The 23,697-nt window shown below is 39.1% G+C and overlaps 1 protein-coding gene and 1 pseudogene across 2 annotated transcripts in view; both read left to right on the plus strand.

The window, feature by feature from the left end:
* ACYP2 (acylphosphatase 2) overlaps nt 1-23,697 on the plus strand; it is a 279,196-nt gene that overhangs the window by 8,149 nt on the left and 247,350 nt on the right. The window contains exon 2 of one of the 2 annotated variants that reach the window (XM_053890694.1): nt 3,680-3,744. The exons of the other annotated variant lie outside the window; for it this stretch is intronic. The gene's annotated coding sequence lies outside the window, so the exon portion shown is untranslated. The remainder of the gene's footprint in view (nt 1-3,679; nt 3,745-23,697) is intronic. 2 annotated transcript variants of the gene reach the window in all.
* LOC109268463 (RNA polymerase II subunit A C-terminal domain phosphatase SSU72-like) lies at nt 6,702-21,994 on the plus strand (annotated as a pseudogene).

Below are 23,697 nucleotides of genomic sequence, written 5' to 3' on the forward strand. Positions count from 1 at the left end.
GTTCTAAGAAATTCTGCCTAGTCCTAGATTCAAAGTTGCTGTTGTTGTTTTTTAAGTTTTATGTTTTGCATTGAAGTCCACGGTCCATTTGAGTTAATTTTTTGTATGAGGTGTGACATTTAGATCAAGGTTCATATTTTTGCCAATGAATGTCCAATTAATTTAGTTTTAAATAACAACACTTGAAGACTAACTACCAAAAGTCTAGTCAAGGTAGCATTATTTAATACAGTCATTTCATGTTAGTCTTTATTCAAACATGCAGTGGAAAGGCACATGCTAGCACCATCCACTCTTACGATCCACTGTGAGCCAATACTTGAATGAAAAGACTTAACCCCCAGAACAAAGAGTAAGTTTTATGGATCCTTCTTAAGTCCATAATTAGTAATACAAAGAATACATTTGACTAATTCTACTAGAAAGTGGTCCTGCTAAAAATACACCTAATTTACTTTATTCAGAACACTTTGAATAGTGGGCATCTGTAATTGTTTTTGACTACTCAGCATCTGAACCCATTTGCTAGATTTGGGAAATCCTCTCATCATCTAGGTCTTAGTGAGAAGTAGCCTCCTCCTTCTAACTTTAGAAGCCTAATGGGTGAGATTCACCCTCTACCCATCCCCCTGACAGCCTCGTGATCTGGATTTTGCCAGTATGTACTTTAAATCTTGAGCAAGTGATACTAAGATGAAGGGATGATGGATGATATTGGATCTCTGATAGATAGGCAATGTGGCATCCATGGTTGTGTTGTCAGGAGCAGCAGCTGCCTACAGTGACCACTATGTCAAATAGAAGAGATGGCATATGTTGTTGGCGGCAACAGCGCCTTAACCAGATTATTTCTGTTACCCTCACTCCCTTGGTTCCTTGATTCCCTAAGAATCTTTCTTACCATTTCTTACCAATTCTGAGAGTTACTTGATATTTGCCAATAAATTTATCTTCAATTTAAGTTAGCCAGAGTTGGTTACTGATAGTAAACATAGTTGACATCAAAAACCTTCACTGATACTTTTAGCAAATTAGTCTAAAGCTGTGGTTTGGAGAGCTCCCACCCTCAGAGTTTCTGATTTAGTAGATCTGGAGTGGGGCCTGTGAATTTGCTTTTCTAAAAAGTTCCCAGCTGCTGCTGCTTTTGCTGATCAAGTGACCACACTTGATCTTCATCATGTTGTTGGTATGATTCTATAGTTTTCTCTCAAGCAACTGCTGATTAGTGTTCCATTTTTTAAATATACCACAATTTGCTTATCCATTCATCTGTTGATGGACATTTTGGTTGTTTACAGTTTCTGGTTAATACAAATAAAACTGCTATGAATATCAATGTGTATGTCTTTGTGTGGGCACATATTTCTGTCTCTCACGGGCAAATACCTGGGAGAAGATAGGCTGGATCATATGGTAAGTATATGAAACTGTAAGCTATTTTCCAATGTGGTTCTGCCATTTTACATTTTTACCTGTAGTGTACAAGACTTGTAGTTGTTCCACATCCTTGCCTGCTTGGTATGGTCAGTCTTTTTAACTTTAGCCTTTCTAGGAGGAGTGTAATAGTATCTCATTGTGCTTCCAATATGCATTTTCCTAATGCCCAATAATGATGAATATCTTTTTGAGTGCTAATTTAGCAATCATGTGTCTTTCCTGGCAAAGTGCTTATTAACATCTTTTTTTCCAATTTTTTGGAGCCTTACTTGTTTTCTTACTAAGTTTTGAGAGGTCCTTGTATATTCTGGGAATAAATCCTGTACCATATATGTAACTTGCAAGTATTTTCTCCTATTCTGTGGCCTCCTTTTTTCACTCTCTTAATAGGCAGAAAGTCATTTTTACCAAAATTATTAAAAGCCTCATCAATTTTCCTAGTGCCTTCCCTTAATTGCTTGATATTCAAATTATTCTTTTTTGAAACAGGCATTTTTTATTTTCTCTGCTCCTATTGTTAACTGGTATAACTGCAGTCTCACTTGCCAACAGCCTTGTGTGTGATTTAAAGAATTCTTTAACATCACTTTCATCAACTTCATGTAATCTTGTACTTGTAGCAAATTGTGCAGTTAAATTCTTTTGATTCATTTGATTTGTACTTGATTGATACTTGGGGATATTGCCACAGTCTCAAAGTTCAAACCAATAAGGATGTCAACTGAGGGGCACTGAGTGAGATAGCGTAGGGAAAATAAGTGCTAGTGTTTTGTATGGAAAAATATTTGAGTTGGGACTCATAAATGATCAGTTCATTAGAGAACATTATTGTGACTTTTGTTTCTGTATGTCAGCACAAATTTGTGGAATAAATACTAAACAACAAGGCCTGCAAGCAAAGACCACTTTCTGTCTTAATGTTTCATCTTATATCTTGATCTCCCCTCACTCATTCTGTTCTAGGTACTCTGGCTTTCTTTGTTTCTTGATCAAGCCAAGTTTTGTTTGTTTGTTTTTGTTTGTTTAATGCAAGAGCACCTACTTTTACTTCTAACCTAATAAGTGGGCCAAGAATTTAGACTTACTCTGAGTGCAATGGAAACCAATAGACAAGTTTTTATTCAGGGGAATGACATAATTTGATTTGAACTTTCAAGGATTTCTCTGACTCTGAATGGAGAATAGATCATACAGGGGTAAGAAAAGAATGGGAAGTAGAGAGACTAATTAGGAAGCTATTTCAGCAGTCCAGTGAAAGATGATGATGACTTGTATCAAGGTGAGATAGTGAAAAGTGGTCAGATTTGAGATATTTTGAAGGTGAACCTAATAAAATTTGATGATAGAATGTGGTGTGAGAGAAAGGGAAGAGTCATAGGTCACCCCCACATTTCTGTCTTTGGTAATAATAGCACATAGGTAAAGTCATCACTGAGATGGGGAAAACAGAGAGGGTACCAGGTTTAGGAAGAAGCAGTCATGAATTCTGTACTGGCCATACTAAGTTTGCCTACAAGATCCTAAGTGAAGATTCAAGAAGGCTTTTGGATATAAGTTTCTAGAGTTAGTGGTAGGAATTAGACTGGAGATATAAATTTGGAAGTTGTCAGCATATGGATGATATTTTATTTAATGTTAAAGTATCAAATAAAATTGTTTAAAAAACAGTATATAGAGAGAAGAGAGTAAAACCTTGAGGCTCCAAGGGGGACAGAGCAGGAGAAACCAATAAAGGAGTATGAGAAAAGGAAAACAAGGACAGAGTGATGAAGACCAGCTCTGCATTTGGATATTCACTAGGAGGTTCCCTGGAATCAGCATGTGGTTGTACTCATGGTTGAGATTTATCACAGTACTATAGTAAATACATACTGGCAGATCATAAGGGGGAAAGACACAGGTGGAGTCTGGAAGAATCCATGAGTAGGTTTCCTTAATGCCCTTTTTATTTTGTAAGGGGTCAAATAGAGCACACTCTTCCCCTGTCAGTGAAAACACACTGATATGTCTGTGATGTTTCTGTACAAGGAAGCCCATTAGAGACATAGTGCCCAAGAATTTTATTTGGGTTCTGATCATGTAGGCACCCTCTGTCTAGGCACAGTGAGCCGTTATTATCAGTTAGGGAAAAAAGGAATACTACTGAAAATCAAGTTTTCAAACGCTAGCCAAGGGCCAACCTTGCAAGCCCTTTCAAAGGATAGCAATCTCATGTCTGCTATGTTAACTCTCTTCTGCACAGAATGGCATCATAGAAGCTAAAAGAGGAGAAAGTTTCCAGGGAGAGAGATGCTACTCAAGAATCAGGTAAGATAAGGACCAAAGTAGCCAATGGATTTGACAGTATAGAGGTCATTATTGACCTTGACACACACAATGCCAGAGGCATGGTAGGACAGAGAAGCTGGATTGGAGAAGATTCAAGAGTGACCTGGTGAGGGAATAGAGAAGTTTTCTGTGAGAGGAAGCAAAAGAAGGAAAGGTAGTATAAAGATGATAGAAGTCAATAAAAGGCTTTTTACTATGTCAGATACTAGCACATGTTTGTATTAGGATCAGAATTATTCATTAGAAAGGAGAGGTGAGATTGTGGAGGGTGAGGGATTGGATCCACAGCAGGAGTGAAATAATAGGAAGAGAGATACTCCCTACATTGAAACAGGAGGGAAGAAGGAGATATACAGATTTGGAAATCCCAAAATGAGCAACTTCTTTTTTTTCTTAAAAAAATTTTTTTTGGTAATATTTATTTATTTTTGACAGAGAGTAAGCGGGGGAGGGGCAGAGAGAGAGAGGGAGAGAGCGATAGAGAATCCCAAGCAGGCCCTGCACTGCGGGGCTTGAACCCACGAACCACAAGATCATGACCTGAGCCAAAATTAAGAGTCCGTCACTTAACCAACTGAGCCACCCAGGTGCCCTCCCCCTCCTCCCCCTTTTTTTCTAATGGGTACACAGTGCTTGGGCTTTATTTAGTATCATGTCCGTGACCCAGGGCCAACTTGGAATCCACAGTCAGGACAGAGTCACATGGCCCACAGCTCGCTGGGACCCTCATTCTCCCTGTCTATCTACCCTGGTGCTGACATAAGCCAAGGGGGCCCCATAAAGAAAGAAGCTGCGGAACTCAGTTCACTTACAAGTTTTTAGAGCCCTGGCAAACTGAACTCCCAAAGCAGCTGCTTCTCCTGAGACACTGGTGTGTGGGCGAGGGTGGGTACTAAATGCTGGTCTTCTTTTGTTTCAGTCTATGCTTGTTCCAAACCCTCTCCAGGGCCACTTTTCCCATGAAGAAGGTGATGGCAAAATTATGCTTATACCAGTCTCTGTTTATAATACATGTGCTTCTTAAGATTTTCATTTAAAAGTTCCTTATAAAAGTCAGCCATCTCTTCTGCATCTATTGTTGTTTTTTGACATGATCTGGTTCTCAGTTCCAGGCCTTTAGCTTTTAGTCTTGAATAAATAAATTCTTCTTTTTGCTTATGTCAAATTGTGTTTTTCCCTGAACCGTTGGCTCTATTCTTGTGTTTCTTATCTTAATTTTCTTAGTTTTTGTTCCAACAGTCATTTTCATGGATAGAAAAGTGAACAGGTAAAAGGTTTGAATTTTTATATAGGGGTCCGTCTCCAATTATGATAAGATTTTCTTGGCTCAGCACTGCATCCCTGCATTTGGGCGAGAGCTGACAGGTGGGCCAGTGAAGGCATGGCAGAGCAGAGGGAGAAGGGCCCTCCTTGTGGGGCTGCAAGGCCACCATGGCCTGTAGCCCGCCCCCCCCCCCCCCAAATGAGCAACTTATGATGGCTTTTATTTTCTCAGACAAGTATGAGGCAGTGTCCTCAGTTGAGAGTAGAGAGTTGTGGAAATGATGTGAAAGGTGTAAGGAAAAGGTATAAGAAAGTTGGGAATTTGTAGAGTAAGGAGGAAAATGATTTGGGAAAGAGAATGTATAAAATGGGAAGCTGACAGGAGAGAGGACATACTAGAGGTTTAGGAGGACTGTGGAATTATGTAAAATGTTTTATTTGTGAGTGGCAATAATTTGAATTGATGTCATTGAGATGTTTCAACCTCTACTAAGATGTGCTTCAAAAGGAAAATGTTGTATTGGATAGCAGTTAAAAATAGGAAGGAAATGATTGGGCCTTCAATCAAACAGTTCTTTATTAGCTCAAAACTACTTTACTGTAACAATTTCATTCCGAAATTACCACTGAACAGTTGAAACTGAATGGCCATCTAATCTTCTCAGCCTAACACACATCAAAAAATACACCTCTAACATTACGTTATAACTTCCCCCTTCAAACAAAACAGGAAGAGTGGTTATGTTTAGCTGATTGTGTGAGATGGTCTGTCGTATAGAGTTTCCGTTAGATCCTGATTATCAAGTTAGTGTATTATGTGGCAGTTACATACATATATATATATATATATTTTTTTTTTTTTTTCGATCCTGCCATGGTGGGAATATCTTTCCATTTTCACAGAAGTGTCTCATGAACACAGAGTATATTCAAAGGCAGCTTCAAGAATGTTTTCTACCTGACAGATATTGTTTTAGTATGTGTACGGACTCTCCTATTTGCTGAACCCCCTCTGAAACACTTGTCTCAGCCACCCTGCTGCTCCCGTTATCCCATTATTACTTTAGTTGTGAGATGAAACGATTCTTTTTAAAATAAATTGGTTCCTCTAAATAACGATATGTTCAAATGGCTACTTTAGTCTCTTACTTAATCTTAGGTTAAATCAGAGAAAAGATTTCAGCATGTAGAAAATTTGTTCAAGCCTGCAGTGACCTTGGTGTTTTTTTCAATCTGTAAATCACTGTTAACCATATTTCTTAGTTTGCTAGTGCATGCGATAATTAAACTTAGATTGTGCCTTTCCTAGACACAATTAATTCAGTGCTACCAATTTAATTTTTACTTGTATGAATTTTATAATGTGAGCTTTTCATGTATTTCCAAAGTATTTTTATATAATCTGGGGAGTGGGATATAACACCTATGAGAGAGAAAGGTGGAAGAAGGAGGACTGAGTAGGGAGAGCCCTCAGACCTGGGTGCTGATCTGACACCGGTGAAAAAGTGGCAAGGAAACAGGATTGGATGGGGAGAGCCTCAAACTTTGATGTCCACCTAGCAAAGTCTCAGCCAACCCAGTGGGGAGCTCCAGAGAAGTCCTGTGTTAGGTAGAAATGGCTAGGCCCTAGTAGTGCTGTCATGATCAGTCATTGGTGGGGGCTGCACGGGAAGATGATGACCTCAGCTTGGATACTGCTGTGTGAGGTCCTGAAGGGGCTGCAGCTGGAGGCTCTTAGCGGCCTGCATTCTAACAGGTGAAGGGAGATCCAAGCCACACGTCTTCATGCCTCCTACATCAGTTGTGCCCCTTTTACTAAGATACTCTTCTCAAACAGTTCAGTTCTGTAGTTCAGAAGTACAAACCGTGGATTATTGCACAGTCCCTGACCTTAACTCCTTTGGGCCAGTCCCTCATTTCTCTGTTAGGTACTCTAAACAGATTAATCTCCTAAAAGATCATTTTTATCCTGGCAGTCCTTTGCTCAAAAATATTCAGTGTCTCCCTATTATTCCCAGAATAAAGCCTTAAGGCTAACACCGGAGTGGTTTCAACCTAGCATTCTGTTTTTGTTTTTTTGTTTAAATTTTTTTTTAAAATATTTATTTTTGAGAAAGAGAGAGAGAGAGAGACAGAGCATGAGTGGGTGAGGGGCAGAGAGAGAGAGAGAGAGAGAGAGAGAGACAGAATCTGAAGCAGGCTCCAAGCTCTGAGCTGTTAGCACAGACCTCGACAAAGGCCTTGAACTCAAGAGCTGTGAGATTATGACCTGAGCTGAAGTTGGACGCTTAACTAACTGAGCCACGCAGATGCCCCTCTAGCATTCTGTTTTTATCTACCTTTGTATCCTTTCTGGTCATTCCCTGTTGGACCTACTTATGATCTCTTCAACATTTCATTTATATTTACATGTTTCTTGTTGTTCACATAATGCCTTCTATTCTGTTTGACACACAATTCTTCCTTCTATCTACTTACCCAAAAGTCCAGCCTGTCTTTCAAGGTCCAATTTATACTCCCTCTCTTACAGAAAGCAGTATCAGACCCTTCTTCATAAATAGTTCAATATTTCTCCCACTTTTTCATATTCTTCCCTATTTTATTGCTCAAGTTTTAATGTAAACATGTCTCTTTCCCAACTATCCTGTCATGTCGTTTGGGATAAGAGGAACACAATATTGTTTTTTTACTTCACAAGTACTCCATGATTGAATGAAGAGAGAGATGCATGAGAGAATAGTTAGTATAAGAAGCCACTACAGAAATGCCAAAAGTGGAGGAGAGACAAAACTTTAGGGTAGGGTGGTATAGGAAAATACCTCGGGAAATATATATGTGTGTGTATATATATACATATATATATATATATATGTATATATACACACACACACACACAGACACACACGATTTTTCTGAGAATAAGATCCATAGCTTTTTTTCCCCTTAAGATCCCTAACTTTTATCTGATTTTCAAAGGAGTCTTTGATCACAAAAAGATTTGATACCACTTGACTAGAGTTTGGGGCCTTGGTAGAAGAGAGGTTGAGCAGGATTGAATGTGATTTGGGAAGTAGGAAATCATTGGTAATCTCAAAATAGTTTCTGAAGAATGAAGAAGCAGAAGCGAGATCCCCAGGAATTAAGCAGTGAGTGGGTGGTGAGGAAGTGGATGTAGCAAATATAGATTTTACTTCCAGAAATGTATCAGTGAATGAGAGGGAGATATATGATAATTTAAGGACTAGGGGAAAGTTTGTTTTTGGGGGATGGGGGATAGGAGATACTTGAGCATATTTACAAGGAAGAGGTGAAGTCTGGGTAGTCTGGGTTTGTGCTATAGCAGCAACTCCAAGAGAGTAGTGGCAGAAGACTTAAACGTTCATTTCTCACTAGTGCAAACTCTACTCTAGATTGTTATCTTCTTTGCTGAGACCATTGAGGCTGGCTGCTTCAGTCCTTAGGCTGTATGCTAATGACCAAAGGGGAAGAGAGAGATGAAGGAGTGGTGCAGAGGGGTCTCACTGCCACCACTGTGAAGTGACACTTGTTATTTCCATTCATGTTTCACTAGGCAGGACTAGTCCCTGGGTCATGCTTCATTTGGGGAGGGTGTTGGGGGGATGGACAGGGAATATAGAAGAAATATGAAAAGAGATTTGGTGAACATATATAATTATCTTTGCTACATGAAAGGATCACAAAAAAAGCAAAGAGCATTTTGTGAAGTTGAAAGTGGAATGGTTTTAAATATCCTCATAGCTTCCTACAAAAACAGAGCAAGTTAGCAAAATCTCAAACCCATGAACAACATCAATAGCACATTTAGGTAGCAAGGTATGAACCTCCAAATATACACAGGTGGGGACACATCATGAGAGCAGCAAGATTCACATGTGATAGGAGGCAGAGAAAGCCAAAACAAAACAGAACAAAACACAAATTACACAAAGATGCCCCCAAAAAGGAATCCTACTTGGTGTATTAAAGTTTCATCTAAGGGTAGCAGTTAAAATTGAAGAGAAGTTTTGTGGGCTCAATTTTTCAGGTAAACCAAGGGAACTGTGGGAAGATCAGATGGTGCTAGCATGGTTTAGGGCCTATGGGATGGTGCTAGAATAGTATAAGCCGTATGTACTTTCACAACCAACCTAAGCTCCCTTCCAGGAGCCCTACATGAGAGAAGCTGCTAGGACAAGACATAAAACAGGCCATGTTTTATAACTACCACAAATAGTATATTGATTATAGAAACTCCAAATCTGAAAATCCATTCCTCTATTTTCCTTACCAATTATATTCAGTAGTATTGTCCAATCTCACATATAAGAGGGCTTACAATGAGATTACATAGCACTATTGAGGTACTTCAATAATAAAATATAGTCAACATGGAGACCCTTCAAATTTCAGCAAAAACTCCCTCCCATTATCAAATTCCCATTCTCAGGAAAAATAAAAGTCTAAAGATTAAAACTCCTTGACAATTTAAGGGGCACCTGGGTGACTCAGTCGGTTGAGCGCCTGACTTTGGCTCAGGTCATAATCTCACAGCTCTGTGGGTTCGAGCCCCACATTGGGCTCTGTGCTGACAGCTCAGAGCCTGCAGCCTGCTTCGGATTCTGTGTCTCCCTCTCTCTCCGCCCCTAACCCACTTGCATTCTGTCTCTGTCTCTCTCAAAAATAAATAAACATTAAAAAAATTTTTTTTAATAAAAAAAAAATAAAACTCCTTGACAATTTAAGTCTAAAGAAATCAGTGATTAAGCTCAAATTCTCTTGCCTTTGAAATTTCAACTTCAAAGAAATATAATGTCCAGAATTCATCCTTTCTGTTTCATATTTCATTCAATCTTAGAAGAGTTTTTTTTTATTAGTTCTTTTTTTTCCTAATTTTTTATTTTTTATTCTTTTAAATTTACATCCAAATTAGTTAGCATATAGTGCAACAATGATTTCAGGAGTAGATTCCTTAGTGCCCCTTACCCATTTAGCCCATCCCCCATCCCACAACCCCTCCAGTAACCCTCAGTTTGTTCTCCATATTTATGAGTCTCTTCTGTTTTGTCCCCCTCCCTGTTTTTATATTATTTTTGTTTCCCTTCCCTTATATTCATCTGTTTTGTCTCTTGAAGTCTTCATATGAGTGAAGTCATATGATTTTTGTCTTTCCCTGACTAATTTCATTTAGCATAATACCCTCCAGTTCAATCCACGTAGTTGCAAATGGTAAGATTTCTTTATGATTGCCGAGTAATACTCCATTGTGTATATATACCACATCTTCTTTATCCATTCATCCATTGAGGGACATTTGGGCTCTTTCCATACTTTAGCTATTGTTGATAATGCTTCTATAAACATGGGGGTGCATGTGTCCCTTTGAAACAGCACACCTGTATCCCTTGGATAAATGCCTAGTAGTGCAATTGCTGGGTCATAGGGTAGTTCTATTTTTAATTTTTTGAGGAACCTCCATACTGTTTTCCAGAGTGGCTGCACCAGCTTGCATTCCCACCAACAATGCAAAAGAGATCCTCTTTCTCTGCATCCTTGCCAACATCTGTTGTTGCCTGAGTTGTTAATGTTAGCCATTCTGACAGGTGTGAGGTGGTATCTCATTGTGGTTTTGATTTGTATTTCCCTGATGATGAGTGATGTGGAGCATTTTTTCATGTGTTGGTTGGCCATCTGGATGTCTTCCTTGGAGAAGTGTCTATTCATATCTTTTGCCCATTTCTTCACTGGATTATTTGTTTTTTTTGGGTGTTGAGTTTGATAAGTTCATTGTAGATTTTGGGTACTAACCCTTTATCTGATAGGTCATTTGCAAATATCTTTTCCCATTCTGTCAGTTGCCTTTTAGTTTTGCTGATTGTTTCCTTTGCTGTACAGAAGCTTTTTATTTTGATGAGGTCCCAGTAGTTAATATTTGCTTTTCTTTCCCTTGCCTCTGGAGACGTTTTGAGTAAGAAGTTGCTGTGGCCAAGATCAAAGAAGTTTTTGCCTGCTTTCTCCTCAAGGATTTTGATGGCTTCCTGTCTTACATTGAGGTCTTTCATCCATTTTGAGTTTATTTTTGTGTATGGTGTAAGAAAGTGGTCCAGGTTCATTCTTCTGCATGTCGCTGTCCAGTTTTCCCAGCACCACTTGCTGAAGAGACTGTCTTTATTCCATTGGATATTCTTTCCTGCTTTGTCAAAGATTAGTTGGCCATATATTTGTGGGTCCATTTCTGGGTTCTCTATTCTGTTCCATTGATGTGAGTGTCTGTTTTTGTGCCATAGAAGAGTTTTGCAAGACTTAAATAGGGTTGGGATTTTTTGTAAACAGTTGTAGCTTAGTCAAACATTTTATTAGTTTAGTATCAAGTCTCTTACTGAGTTTCTAGAGAATCAAAAGAGTCAATAAGACATACAAAATTATTGCATTCCTGTTCCCACTCCCATCAGATTTAGAAAAAGCTATTCCCCAGTCACTGGTGTTGTCATTCCGGGCAAAATTTTGTTCTCAAAGCACATTTATTGGTGTTGTTAAATACCATGTAAAAGACTCTGGAGTCAGAGAGATTCTGAGTATTAGCTTTACCAAGATAGGTGATTTGATACAAGACTCAGTAATTGATGTTCTGTGAACATAAATGTAATTAGGAGCTGTTAAATTTGGCACACTGAATTTTCCATTTCTAGGGTGGATAATTTGCTATTCATATTAATTCCTGTCTCAGACTAGCATTTGAGATACTGTTCTCTAGTGAATCTTAGAAATTTGTACAGTTTTGGTCACCTGGATGGCTCAGTTGGTTAAGCATCCACCTTCAGCACAGGTCATGATCTCAAGGTTCACACGTTCCAGCCCCATATCGGGCTCTCTGCTGTCAGCACAGAGCCTGCTTTGGATCCTCTGTCCCTACCTCTCTCTACCCCTCCCCTGCCTGTGTTTTCTCTCTCTCTCTCTCTCTCTCTCTCTCTCAAAAATAAATAAACATTTAAAAATTTAATTAAAAAATTTGTAGAGTTTGAAGACTCTATCAGTCAGGATAGGGTATGTTATGCTACAGGAACAAAGAACTTCAAAATGTGAGTGGCTTAAGGAGCACCTGGGTGGCTCATTTGATTAAGCATCTGACTCTTGATTTCAGCTCAGGTCACAATCTCACAGTTTGTGGGATTGAGCCCCACATCAGGCTCTGTGCTGACAGCGCGGAGCCTGCTTAGGATTCCCTCCTTCTCTCTCTGCCCCCTCCCTGCTGCCCACATGCTCCCTCAAAATAAATAAATAAACATTTTTTAAAAATGTTAGTGGCTTAAGACAACAACAGTTTATTTTTCACTTATACTACACATCCATTGTGGATTGGCAGGGAGTTCTGTTCACACTGTATTCACTTAAGGAACTAGGATGTCACAATCTTCACAAGTTTTTCCATGGTCCACATAGCAGGACAAGGGAATGTAACAAGTTATGCCCTGTCTCTAAAAAACTTCTGCCCAAGAGTAGCACATGTCTCTTTCACTCACATCACTTCCATTCACATTCAGTTGATCCAAATATGCTATGTAGCATTCTAACTACAAAGGGAACATGGAAGAATACCAATGCCTTGAGCTGCATTTAGAGTGAACTCTGTTCCCTAACACTGCTTTTATCTTCGGAGCCAACAGTTGTAATCCTTGGCCATCAGTTGCTGTAACTGCTTTCAGGTATAGAAGAGCCTAAACCAATGTTTCCCAAATTTGTCTGATCAAAATAATTACCTGGGTGCTTATTATTATTTAACAACTGCATGCAAAAAAATACTGATTCTATATCCTCTTCCTACAGAAATGATTTAGTAGTTCTGAGATGAAGTGTAAGAATCTGTATTTTCAAAAATACCCTCTGTTAGACAATGAAACCTCCTTAGCATAGGTGTTGTTGTTGTTGTTGAATAGACTTTATTTTTTAGAGTGATTTTAAGTTCACAGAAAAATTGAGTGGAAAGTGCAGAGAAGAGTTCCTGCATATCCTTTAACCCCACACATGTACAACCTGCCCCACTATCAACATCCTGCATCAGAGTGGTACATTTTTTACAAAGGATGAACCTACATCAAGGTATCATTATCACCAAAAGTCCATGGTTTACCTTAGGGTTCACTCTTGGTGTTATATATTTTATAGGTTTGAACAAATATGTAATGACATCTATCCACCAGTATAGTATCTCAAAAATTATCTGCCCTGCCTCTGCACCCCTCCTTCCTCAACTCCTGGCAACCACTTATCTTTTTACTTTCTCCATAATTTTGCCTCTTTCAGAATGTCATATAGTTGGAGTCATACAACATGTAGCCCTTTTAGGATGGGATTCTTTCATTCAGTATTATGCATTTAATATTCCACCATGTCCTTTTGATGGCTTGATAGCTTATTTCTTTTTAGTGCCTAATAATATTCTGTTGACTGGATGTGTCACAGTTTGTTTATCCATTTACCGACTGAAATAGATCTTGCTTAATTTATGAATAAAGCTGCTCTAAACATCCACGTACACATTTTTGTATGAACATAAGCTTTCAGTTCCTTTGGATAAATATCAAGTGTGACTGCTGGATTGTATGCTAAAGAGTATGTTTAATTTAGTAAGAAACTATCAGGTTGTCTACCAAAATGGCTATACCATTTTGTATTCCCACCAGTAATGCATGAGCATTCCTGTTGCTCCATATCCTTCCCAGCATTTGTCCCAGACTGTAGCTGTTAAAAGCCCATACAACTGCCAAAGTTAAAACGTTCTGAAGTCCACTCATACCCCTGAATTTATATAGCTCCTCTAAATTCCCAGTTTTTTGTTTTGATTTTTTAATATTCCTCAACATCTGTCCTTTGGGAGGTCTTCTGACTTAAGAGCTATACTCCCTTTTCAAACTACAGATTTCCCTAGGTCCTCTAGAGGCAGCTGGTCTCCTGTGCATCCTATGGCCAGTGAGAGAATGATTGGTCTGGGCTGTGTGGGCCTGCTGGCTGCCGAGAGATCTAAAGGCTACTTAGAGAATGCTGATTTATTCTGCATAAACTTAACAGTCAAGTGAGTCATTCCACTTCCCTGAAGGGAAAGTGAATACAGAGGCAGAGAAGCCAGGAGTTACATTCATTGGGTTCCTTCTTCATGGGAAAAAACTAAAGTATAGGAGAAGCTTTCTCTGTAATAGGGTGGCCTCTGTCTTCTTGGGCAAGTAGGAGACAACCTTATGTCATAAAAATATTTCAGGCAGGACAAGATTTGGGGACTTTAGGAAAATAGAGGTGGTTTAGAGTAGCTGTTGTGGGGAATGGAATAAGGACTCAAGAAGAGATTAATTATAAAAAAAAATTCCTGAGTGTCCCCAGTGGTCTAGAGTTAGAGTCCAATTAGATTTAGGAAGCAGTCAAGGTTTAAATTAATCCAGGAGCTGAGATGAAAAACGTGAACAATGGAAGGGACTAGTACTAACCAGAGCGGGAGAAAACCAAGATCACTACAGTGACCAGGCTTCACAAAGGACAAGTGAAGCGAATTAGAATACTGATACCACTGGCTAATGTTCATCATGGATTTAGTGTGTGCCAGGTTTATGTGGATTATCTCATTTAACCTTCACAGGAAGCCTGTGAGAAATTTAGGGCATAAAGGGATTAAGTAATTTGTCTCTGGTCACTCGGCTAGGGAAGAGCGGGTCAGGATTTAAACCTAGACAGACTGACTCTACAATCTCTAGCCTTAACCATAGCAGTACTAGATGAGGATTGATGGAATTTATGTTACTCTGAGGACAAATACCAGCTTCAGTAGAACGGAAGAAATGATGAGATGAGAGGTGATGGCTGGGGATAGATATTTGTTTAAATTGTGAGAGGTTGAGCAGATTCAAGATGCACAGAAGGTAGGTGGCAAGAAGTCAATCAGGCTGAGAAAACACAAGGTCAGGTTGTCAAAACGTCATGGACAGGGATGTTGAAGTTGTCAGGGGTGATGTAATTGGAGAGAAACTGCAATGTTCCAGAAGCTTTCAGGGTACTTAAGGGATAGACAAATATGATAGGGAAAAGAGAGTGGTATAGATATTTGTCCTAAATATCAAAGGAGAGTATGTAATTTATTGGAATCACTCACTCTCTCTCTTCTATCACTTTGGAGAGAACTACCCTCCTTTATTTTACTTAGGAGAAAGATAAGGAAAAAACAAAAGGCTAAAAACACGTTGCACTGCTAATAATCATGCCTGCCTGGTGACAAAGTAAAATAAATTGTTAAACCTCTGTTTGGCCTGTCTCATTTTAACACTGAGAATCGAGCTATTAAATACTAAGTACAGGTTTCCCCCCTCTATTTGAAAGTAGAATATCCCTATGAAACTTTTCATAAGCTGAAATGACGCAAAGGGAAGAAGCAATTACCATTATTTTATATGGAATTTTTTTTTTAGCATTCCCAGACCCAAAAAGTAACCTCTTAGGCTTTTTTGAGGCCTTAGAACACATGTTGCTAATGGATGTACAACATAAATCAAGATAAAGCACAGACGCTCATAGACACAGTTCAAAGCTATGCCGTCTTGGTGCTGAGACGCTGAATGTAGTTCCCAGGAAGGAGCTGGGTGGTGCTGCTCTTGCTGCTCTAGGTATGCAACTGCCTCTATCACATAAATTTGTTCTGCTGCAAAACCAACACAGAACACTCTTTGCGCTTCTCACCTTTTTTATTCAAAGCGAAAATCCTCTTTGGATTTCTTTCAGTTAGCACAAATAGGTACCAGTGGAGGTCTTTCACAAGAGCAAAGTGGCATAACGTGAACTTTCAAAAAGCAGGGGATACCTATAATCATTTATCATGAGAACATATGTGTATAACACTTTTATTCCCAGAACAAAAATATAACACTTTTATCCCCAGAAGCTGCTTTTCTATTTTTCATTAAAAATTTTTGATGTAGTGAGAAATGTCCCATTTAAATATAACTTTTATTTCCTTGGATACTCTTGAATAAAACATTCTCTCTTGCTGTTCCCTGGCAGAAATAATATTCACTGGCACTGTTTGATGACATTTCAAAAATGTCTCCTGCTTTGTATTATTCCATTCTCAAATTTGTATTAGGTTATACTTCATGAATACACAGCATTTTTTGTAGTTGTCTGTCTGTCTCTATCTCTGTTATCATAATAGAGCGAGGCCCCTGCTGTGCGGTTCTTAATCCCCTTTCAAGTCACATACATTTAATGCCATACTTTGCTTTGAGTCCTTTTTTATTTCCACTGATTGCCCTTTACTTGTTCTAAATGGTTTGTGTAATTTAGCACTGAGTTTTGGTACTTTTGGTATTAGATGTTTATTGGAAATATCAGATGACAATCTGGCACATTGTGACATCTAGGTGTATTTTCAGCTTTTTTCTATTTATATCTCCTTTGGTGTGGCTTTTAAAAAGAAAATCTAATATCTGTTTTGTTTTTGTTTTTTTTCCTTCTAGGGGATTTTTTCCTTGAGTAAGATATTTTGTCAAATTCGTAAATGCTTTCAAAGAATCTTATATAAGTTTTAAATGGTTTCAAGGCTCTTCTGGTTTCCAGAATATCTATACCTGAAAGGTTTATACTTGAAAAGCACCAGTAGACTTTACTGATTTAAAATACTCCTGCAATAGTCAATTTCCCCTTGATAGGTTAGTTAATGAATTTAAATTTGTTTTGCATTTGCCTCTCTGTTTTGCCTCTGCCAAATACAAGCCCAACACCTTACTATGGCATTCAGGGAGTTACTTATCAGAATCTGCTTATTCCTCCCGTCCTCATTTCCTCTAAGGGCTGCCACTCTGACCCACAGTCCTTGCCTTTATCATCTCTGGCCTGGGCTGTTTCAAGAGCCTCCCAGGTGATTGACTGACCCTGGCATTCCATCCCCTATCATCTTTATCCAGAATGGTCCTATTGAAACATCAGTCAAGTCATGTCACTCTTTAGCCCTTGAATGGCTTCCCATCTCATTCAGAGTAAAAGCCAAAGTCCTCATAGTAGCTAAGAGTTCCCATGTGATCTGGCCCTTCTTTCCTCTCCCACCCGATCCCTCCCTCCCCCCCTCCCTCTCCTCCAGCTATCCTAACTTCTTGCTGTTCCTTGAATATTCCTAGATGCTTCTACCTTCAAGTCTTTGTTCAAATCATGGCCTTCTCAAGAGGCCTTCTCTGATCCCCTATTTTAAATTCATCTCCCCACAATCTCTATTCATTTCCCCTGCCATTTTTTGTTTAATAAAACATTTACTATCATCTGATATACTTTAATGGATGTATTGTTTATTACCTGCACTGCCACACACTCAAATATAAGTTCCATGAGGAGCTTATTGAATGGTGCCGGACACAGAGAAGGCTCTGCAAGAAGAAAACAAAAAAAATTGAATGAATTAACTTAGCAGTCAGCATGAGAAATGAGAAGTGTATACAAAACAAAATGACATGCAAGTGAGGGCACTGGATATGAATCTGTGGTTACAATAGAATCTTTCTTTGAGAAGCATAGTGGAATCCTAGAGGGCAGGGCACAGGGAATAAAAGCCTTTTCGTTTGTATGGCAGACCTTCCTCTTCAGCTTCTGGGCTCCCTTGCCGAAGGTAACGTGGGGCTGAGGTAGTGCTTATCTTCACATAGTTTAGTTAAGCTAAATTGAGGCTGCAGGATTGCCTTTACTTGATGATCTCAAAGTACAGGATACCATTAGGCTAGCTTCTCCATTCTTCAGTCTGTCATAAATTTTCATTAGGAAATCTCGTGTCACTTTTATGGAAGAATATATAGCTCCTTCTTTCCCTGATTTGTCATTCTTTCTTGATTCATAAAGCCCTTTCCTAAAGATCTACTTCATTATCATTTCTATCATGCTTTGTGTTGGGTTCTAAATCCCACATGAAACACAGTTTTATATCAAGAAAGAAATTGAAGCTGAAAAACTAACAAATCTTTAATTCCAAGTTCTGTTTTTAGGCTGCTAGACCACAACCACCATTGGGGTGACATAATTTTGCATTTACTGCAACATTGGTTTAAAGAACCTGCCAGGGGGTACATCAAGTGCATGTGACTGCCGCCTTGCAGTGTTTGCTGCTGCAGGTGGTGTTGGTGTGCTGGAGAAACCAGAACGGAGCATGGAGGCGCACAACATCCTCAGCAAATGGGAAGTCAGTGTCCTGTTCTTTGGAACAGGAACTCATGTCAAGTTTTCAGGAATGACACATGACAAGCCAGATACTTAGAATTTTGAAACTGTGTATGATCAGATGCACAATGATCTCCTTAGGAAGGACAGAATAGCATTTTACATATGTTGGACAGAAGTAAGAGAATCAAGTCCTGGCCAGAAAGTCTCCAGAACTGTAAAGATCTGTTTGATCTGATCCTCACCTGTGAAGAGAGAGTGACCAACCCACCAGATGGTTGAAGATCTCAATTCCAGAGAGCAGGAGACCTGCTAGCCAGTGTGAAATGTGGACATCCAGGGCAGCCATGGAGAGGCCACCCTGGGGCGTTCATCTGTGAACTATGCCGGTGCATTCAGCACATGGAAAACATGAAGAATTAGACTGATGAGCTGTTGCAGGAGTTGGAGAAGAGCCACAGGGCTTTCGTGAACGTAGTCTGCTTCGACTGACCTGCCTGGCCTGGTGCCCAGTGGGCGGCGCACCCTTTTGAACCCATCTTCTTGAGCTTCCTCGTGTTAATGCTTTTTCCTTTCTGATATTTGTGTTTGCTTTTAGGTATTCTGCCAGTGGATAGTAGTAGTACCCAAATAAACTGTACATATGAAATGAGAAGATAGACACAAATGCCACATTAAAAACATCAAGTTTTTTCTATCTTATGAGTGGGATATTGATTATAAAGTTTTTTTTTCTTTAACCAAAAATGAAAACAACGGTTTATAGTATATTTCCCCCCATATGTCTGTGTCTTTCTTTGTAGTTTCTTTCCCTTCCCCCCAAAAGTTGCTGGAATGTACAAATAACCAGAATAAAGCAGTGGGCTTTATCTTATTAGGAAAAATAAAAAATGAAAAAAATAAAGAAGCTGTTGGACTTGAAGGGTGCAGGCAAGACTCCCCTCCCCCATCCCCATTCTCCATTTAAACCAGCTCTGAAGATTCAGCCTTCCCTACAAAATCTTGGTCAGCAATCATAATTTAAGATAATTCTCTTTTTTTTTTTTAAGTTTATTTATTTTGAGAGAGAGACAGTGTGAGTGGGGGAGAGGCAGAGAGAGGGAGAGAGAGAGAATCCCAAGCAGGCTGTCAGCACAGCAGGGCTCCAACCCACAAAGCCATGAGACTGTGACCTGAACCAAAACCAAGAGTTGGACGCTTAACCAACTGAGCCACCCAGGCACCCCTCAGATAATTCTTAGATAGGGAAAAATCTAATCCACATTAGAAGTTACACATTTGAGATAGTATTGCTCCTTAAAGGGGCAGGAACCCTTTAAATCCAGGCTAGTTTCTTCCTGTAGGATTGTACTGTGTTCAAGTCCCACCCACCTCCACATCAGCTTGAGGGCAGCTCACTCCCGGGACTGCATCCCTCTCTCCTGCCCTTCACTCCCTTGGCTCTTCCGTCTCTGGCTGATGTAGCCACAGCCTTTTCCTTTTAGCATTTTCAAAGTGAGACAACAATCCCCACATACCCCCAAATTTCAAGCTCTACAAGTGATTCTCTTGAAAATCTTTCATGTGAGGCACAAGCACTCCCATGTTGTCTCATGCGTGTGGGCTAGGGGAAGGGAATGCAAAACAACACAGGGAACAGACCTCACCACCTGCTTCTTCAACCTCAGTGAATTTTTCATCAACTCATATACTCTGGAGGAAGATACCTTAGGGCTGACAGAACTGGTTTCTCAATTTTTTTTTTTTTTTTTTTTTTTTTTGTTTCTCAATGTTTTAACATGCTCAGAAAAGCACATGCCTTTAGAGCAAGGGAAGTACTTGACATATGTTATGCAAACAATAGAGACCTCAGCTGAACCTGAGAGTCTTCCCACCTGTCATTTTGACAGATTTTTTCATCTATTTGTTTACCATGCCCAACTGTCCATCTTCATTTCACTTATAGACCCCGAAATCTTATAAGAAAGATTCTGTCTAGGTAATAGATGATTGAACCAGAGATGGACTCCTGACCTTCATGACCAATCCAAAGACTGGTCCAAGCTGGTTCTCTCCTGAGAACTTGAACCGAGACTTACAAGCCTGCAGTAAGATGGTGGTGGGCACTTCAACTGAAAGTTATTCAGAGTCAGGAGTGAGAGTCCTAATGGGCAAACTGAAGATGAGTAAGAAGGAAGCATGAGAAGATGGGAGAGCATGTAGCAGAGAGGCTGAGAGAGCAGTGTCTGGTTCCTTTCCATTTCCCCAGGGGGGCATTGTACCATACTTTTTGCATTTGTTTCTGTAAGATTCTCTTAGGCTCTTTTTGTTGTTGTTGTTGTTTATTTATTTATTTTTGAGAGAGAGCAAGCTAGAGGGCTTGCACGATTGGGGGGAGGGCCAGAGAGAGAAGGAAGAGAGAGAATCACAAGGAAGCTCCTTGCTGTTGGCACAGAGCCTGCCCTGGCACTTGATCTCATGAACCATGCTCTCATGACCTGAGCAGAAATCAAGAGTCAGATGCTTAACCAACTGAGCCACCCAGATGCCACTCTTATGTTCTTTTTTTTATAGCCCTCACTTTCTTTTTAGCTGCTTGAATGAGAAATGTCTATTCTTGCAAACAGGTAAACAGACTAGCATCATAAATTTGTAAAAAAGTTATTATTATTTTTTTTAATTTGCCCCTTCTTTTTTATTGGGTGGTTGTATTTCTCATTGAATTTTGAGAGTTCTTTGTAAATTCTGGATTCAAATCCTTTATCAGATATGTGATTTGCAGATATTCTCACCTAGTTTGTGGATTGTATTTTCATTTTCTTAAAGGTGTCTTTGAAAGATAAGTTTTGAATTTTGATGAAGCCAAATTAATCCATTTGTGTGTGTGTGTGTGTGTGTGTGTGTGTGTGTGTGTGTGTGTGTTTTAATGAATAGTGCATTTGGTGTTGTAAGCAAAGAAATCTTTGTTTAAACTGAAGTCACAAAGATTTGCTGCTAAGCTTTCTTGTAGAAGTTTTATAGTTTTATTACATTTTACATTTAGGTCCACAATTAATGTTTGGTTAATTTTTCAACATAGTGCAAGGTTCTTTTTTGGGGGGGATGGGGCACATGAATATCCAATTGTTTCAGTACCATTTATTGAGAAGATTCCACCCAATTGTCTCTGAGACTTTGTCAGAAAATCAGTTAACTATATATGTGTGACTCTAATCTATTTCACTGCATGTGATTATTATTATGGTTTGACTACTTTCTATTTTTCCAACCCATTGTTGTTCTTTGGTTCTTTCTTTCTTGCCTTCTTATAAGGCAAATAGAATAATTTTAGTATTTTGTAATTTATTTATCAGCTTTCTAGCTTTGTATTAAAAAAAAAGTTATTTTCCTTATGGCATGCTTTCTCTTCCTACTTCAATATTAGACCACAGGGGATATCTTGAATTTAGAACCATACCCTAATCCTCCACTATTCAAAGTGCTGTCTGAGGACCAATAGTCTGGGAATCACTGGCATTGTGTTAGAATCTTAGCCTACACCCCAGACCTACTGAATCAGAATCTGCATTTTAATGGGATCCCAGGTGATTTCATATGCATTTTACAACTTGAGAAGCTCAACTGTAATCTACTCTACACATTTAGTCAAATCAATCTTCCTAAAATACTGCTTTCATCATGTCCCTAGAATTTTAAATAGTTCTTCATTGCTCTCAGAACAAGTCAAATGCCCCAGCCTGACATTTAAGTAAATGTACATAGTACATTTAGTGAAATGGACCTAATCTACTGAATTTTTCCTGTATGGATTTCCTACTCCAGCTAAATTGGTCTACTCTATTATTCTTCATATATGCAAAGTATTCATAGTCTTTGCTCATGGCATATGCCTATCTGGAACTTTCATTCCCATCTCCCTACACATCCATCCTTCAAAAACCCATTCAGTTTTGGGACATCTGGGTGGCTCAGTTGGTTAAGTGTCTGACTCTTATTTCAACTCTGGTCATGACCTCATGGTTCTTGAGATGGAGCCCAGGTTGAGCTCTGTGCTAACAGCACAGAGCCTGTTTGGAATTCTCTCTCTCCTTCTTCCTCTCCCCTTCTGTCTCTCAAAAAATAAATAGATAAACATTAAAAAATATCCATTCAATTTCCACATCTGTTTGGAGGGTCCTGCTGCTGACCTTGGTTCCCTTGTTGTTTTAGCCTCTGAACCTCTTAACTGGCTATTCCAGTACCTTTTTAAAAATTTTATTTTAATTTTGTTTTTAATTTTATTTTAATTTATAACCTCCTCAACCACTAATGCTTATTATAACACAGTGCATAAAGTAGGATTTTCATTCATTAGTTACATCCATAATTATTTTAAAAAATTGTTTTAATTCTATAAATTGTTAATTTATAGAGTTCTAATTTCTTTGATCAGGCAGGAGTTAAAGCCAAACAGAAAGAAACTGAAAGCAATGGGTTCATGTGCTTCTGTATTTGGAGGTGAATTTTCATCACATTCTGAGAGTGCAGTTACTTCAGGGACATTTTATCCCCCATAATTATATAAAAACATGTCATATATAAATGAATTTCATAAAAGTAAAGGTTCTAATGGATCTCTTAAAAATATGCCTAAGATAGGGGCACCTTGGTGGATCAGTCAGTCAGTTAAGCGTCCGACTTCAGCTCAGGTCATGATCTCACTGTGAGTTGGAGCCCTGTGTCGGGCTCTGTGCTGACAGCTCAACAGCTCGGAGCCTGGAGCCTGCTTCAGATTCTATGTCTCCCTCTCTCTCTGCCCCTCCCCTGCTCACACTTCTGTCTCTATCTCTCTAAAAAATAAATAAACATTTTTAAAAATTCAAAAAAGATATTATTGCAATTGATGTTATATATACACACGGTTTAGGAGTCAGTTGCTTTGTAATTCTTCTTATGAAAAATAGTATTCCTCCCTGTCCCCAGTATGCATTCTTAGTCCTTGAGTTTTAGCTGAGTGAGAAAGTGTAGATGCCTCGTGTACTACTATGTTAAGTCTACATGTGGGTTAGGTGATTGGTGATGAGCAAGAAGAGTACCAGTTATGAGTGGGCTCCCATCTGTAAGCCATTTTCACTCTCCCCTCTTTTAGATCCAAGCTGGTAAGGGGAAGGAGATTTGAGATGGGCCTGTGCTGGGACCTAACAACTGAAGAGTATGGCTCTTTCTCTTTTTTGGTAGCTACATAAACATCTGCCTAGATGTAGACCAGTAGTTCTCAAACCTGTGTGTGCGTCAGTATCCCCTGGATGGTTGTCTCTGGGCCCCACTCCCAGAGTTTCTTATTCAGGAAGTCTGAGGTAAGAATTTGCATTTCTAACAGATTCCCAGATGATATTGATGCATTCAAAGATTACATCTGAGAACAACTAGTGTAGTGGGGAAACATCAAAATGGGAAAATAGTCCAGTAAGTATGAAATGTTAGTGCAGGCCACATTTCAGATCTCTTTTCCTCTGAAGATGTGAAAATTGTAATCATTAG

This window comes from Panthera pardus, unplaced genomic scaffold, assembly GCF_024362965.1.
Source record: "Panthera pardus isolate Hobbes unplaced genomic scaffold, ASM2436296v1 HiC_scaffold_25, whole genome shotgun sequence".
NCBI lineage: Eukaryota > Metazoa > Chordata > Mammalia > Carnivora > Felidae > Panthera > Panthera pardus.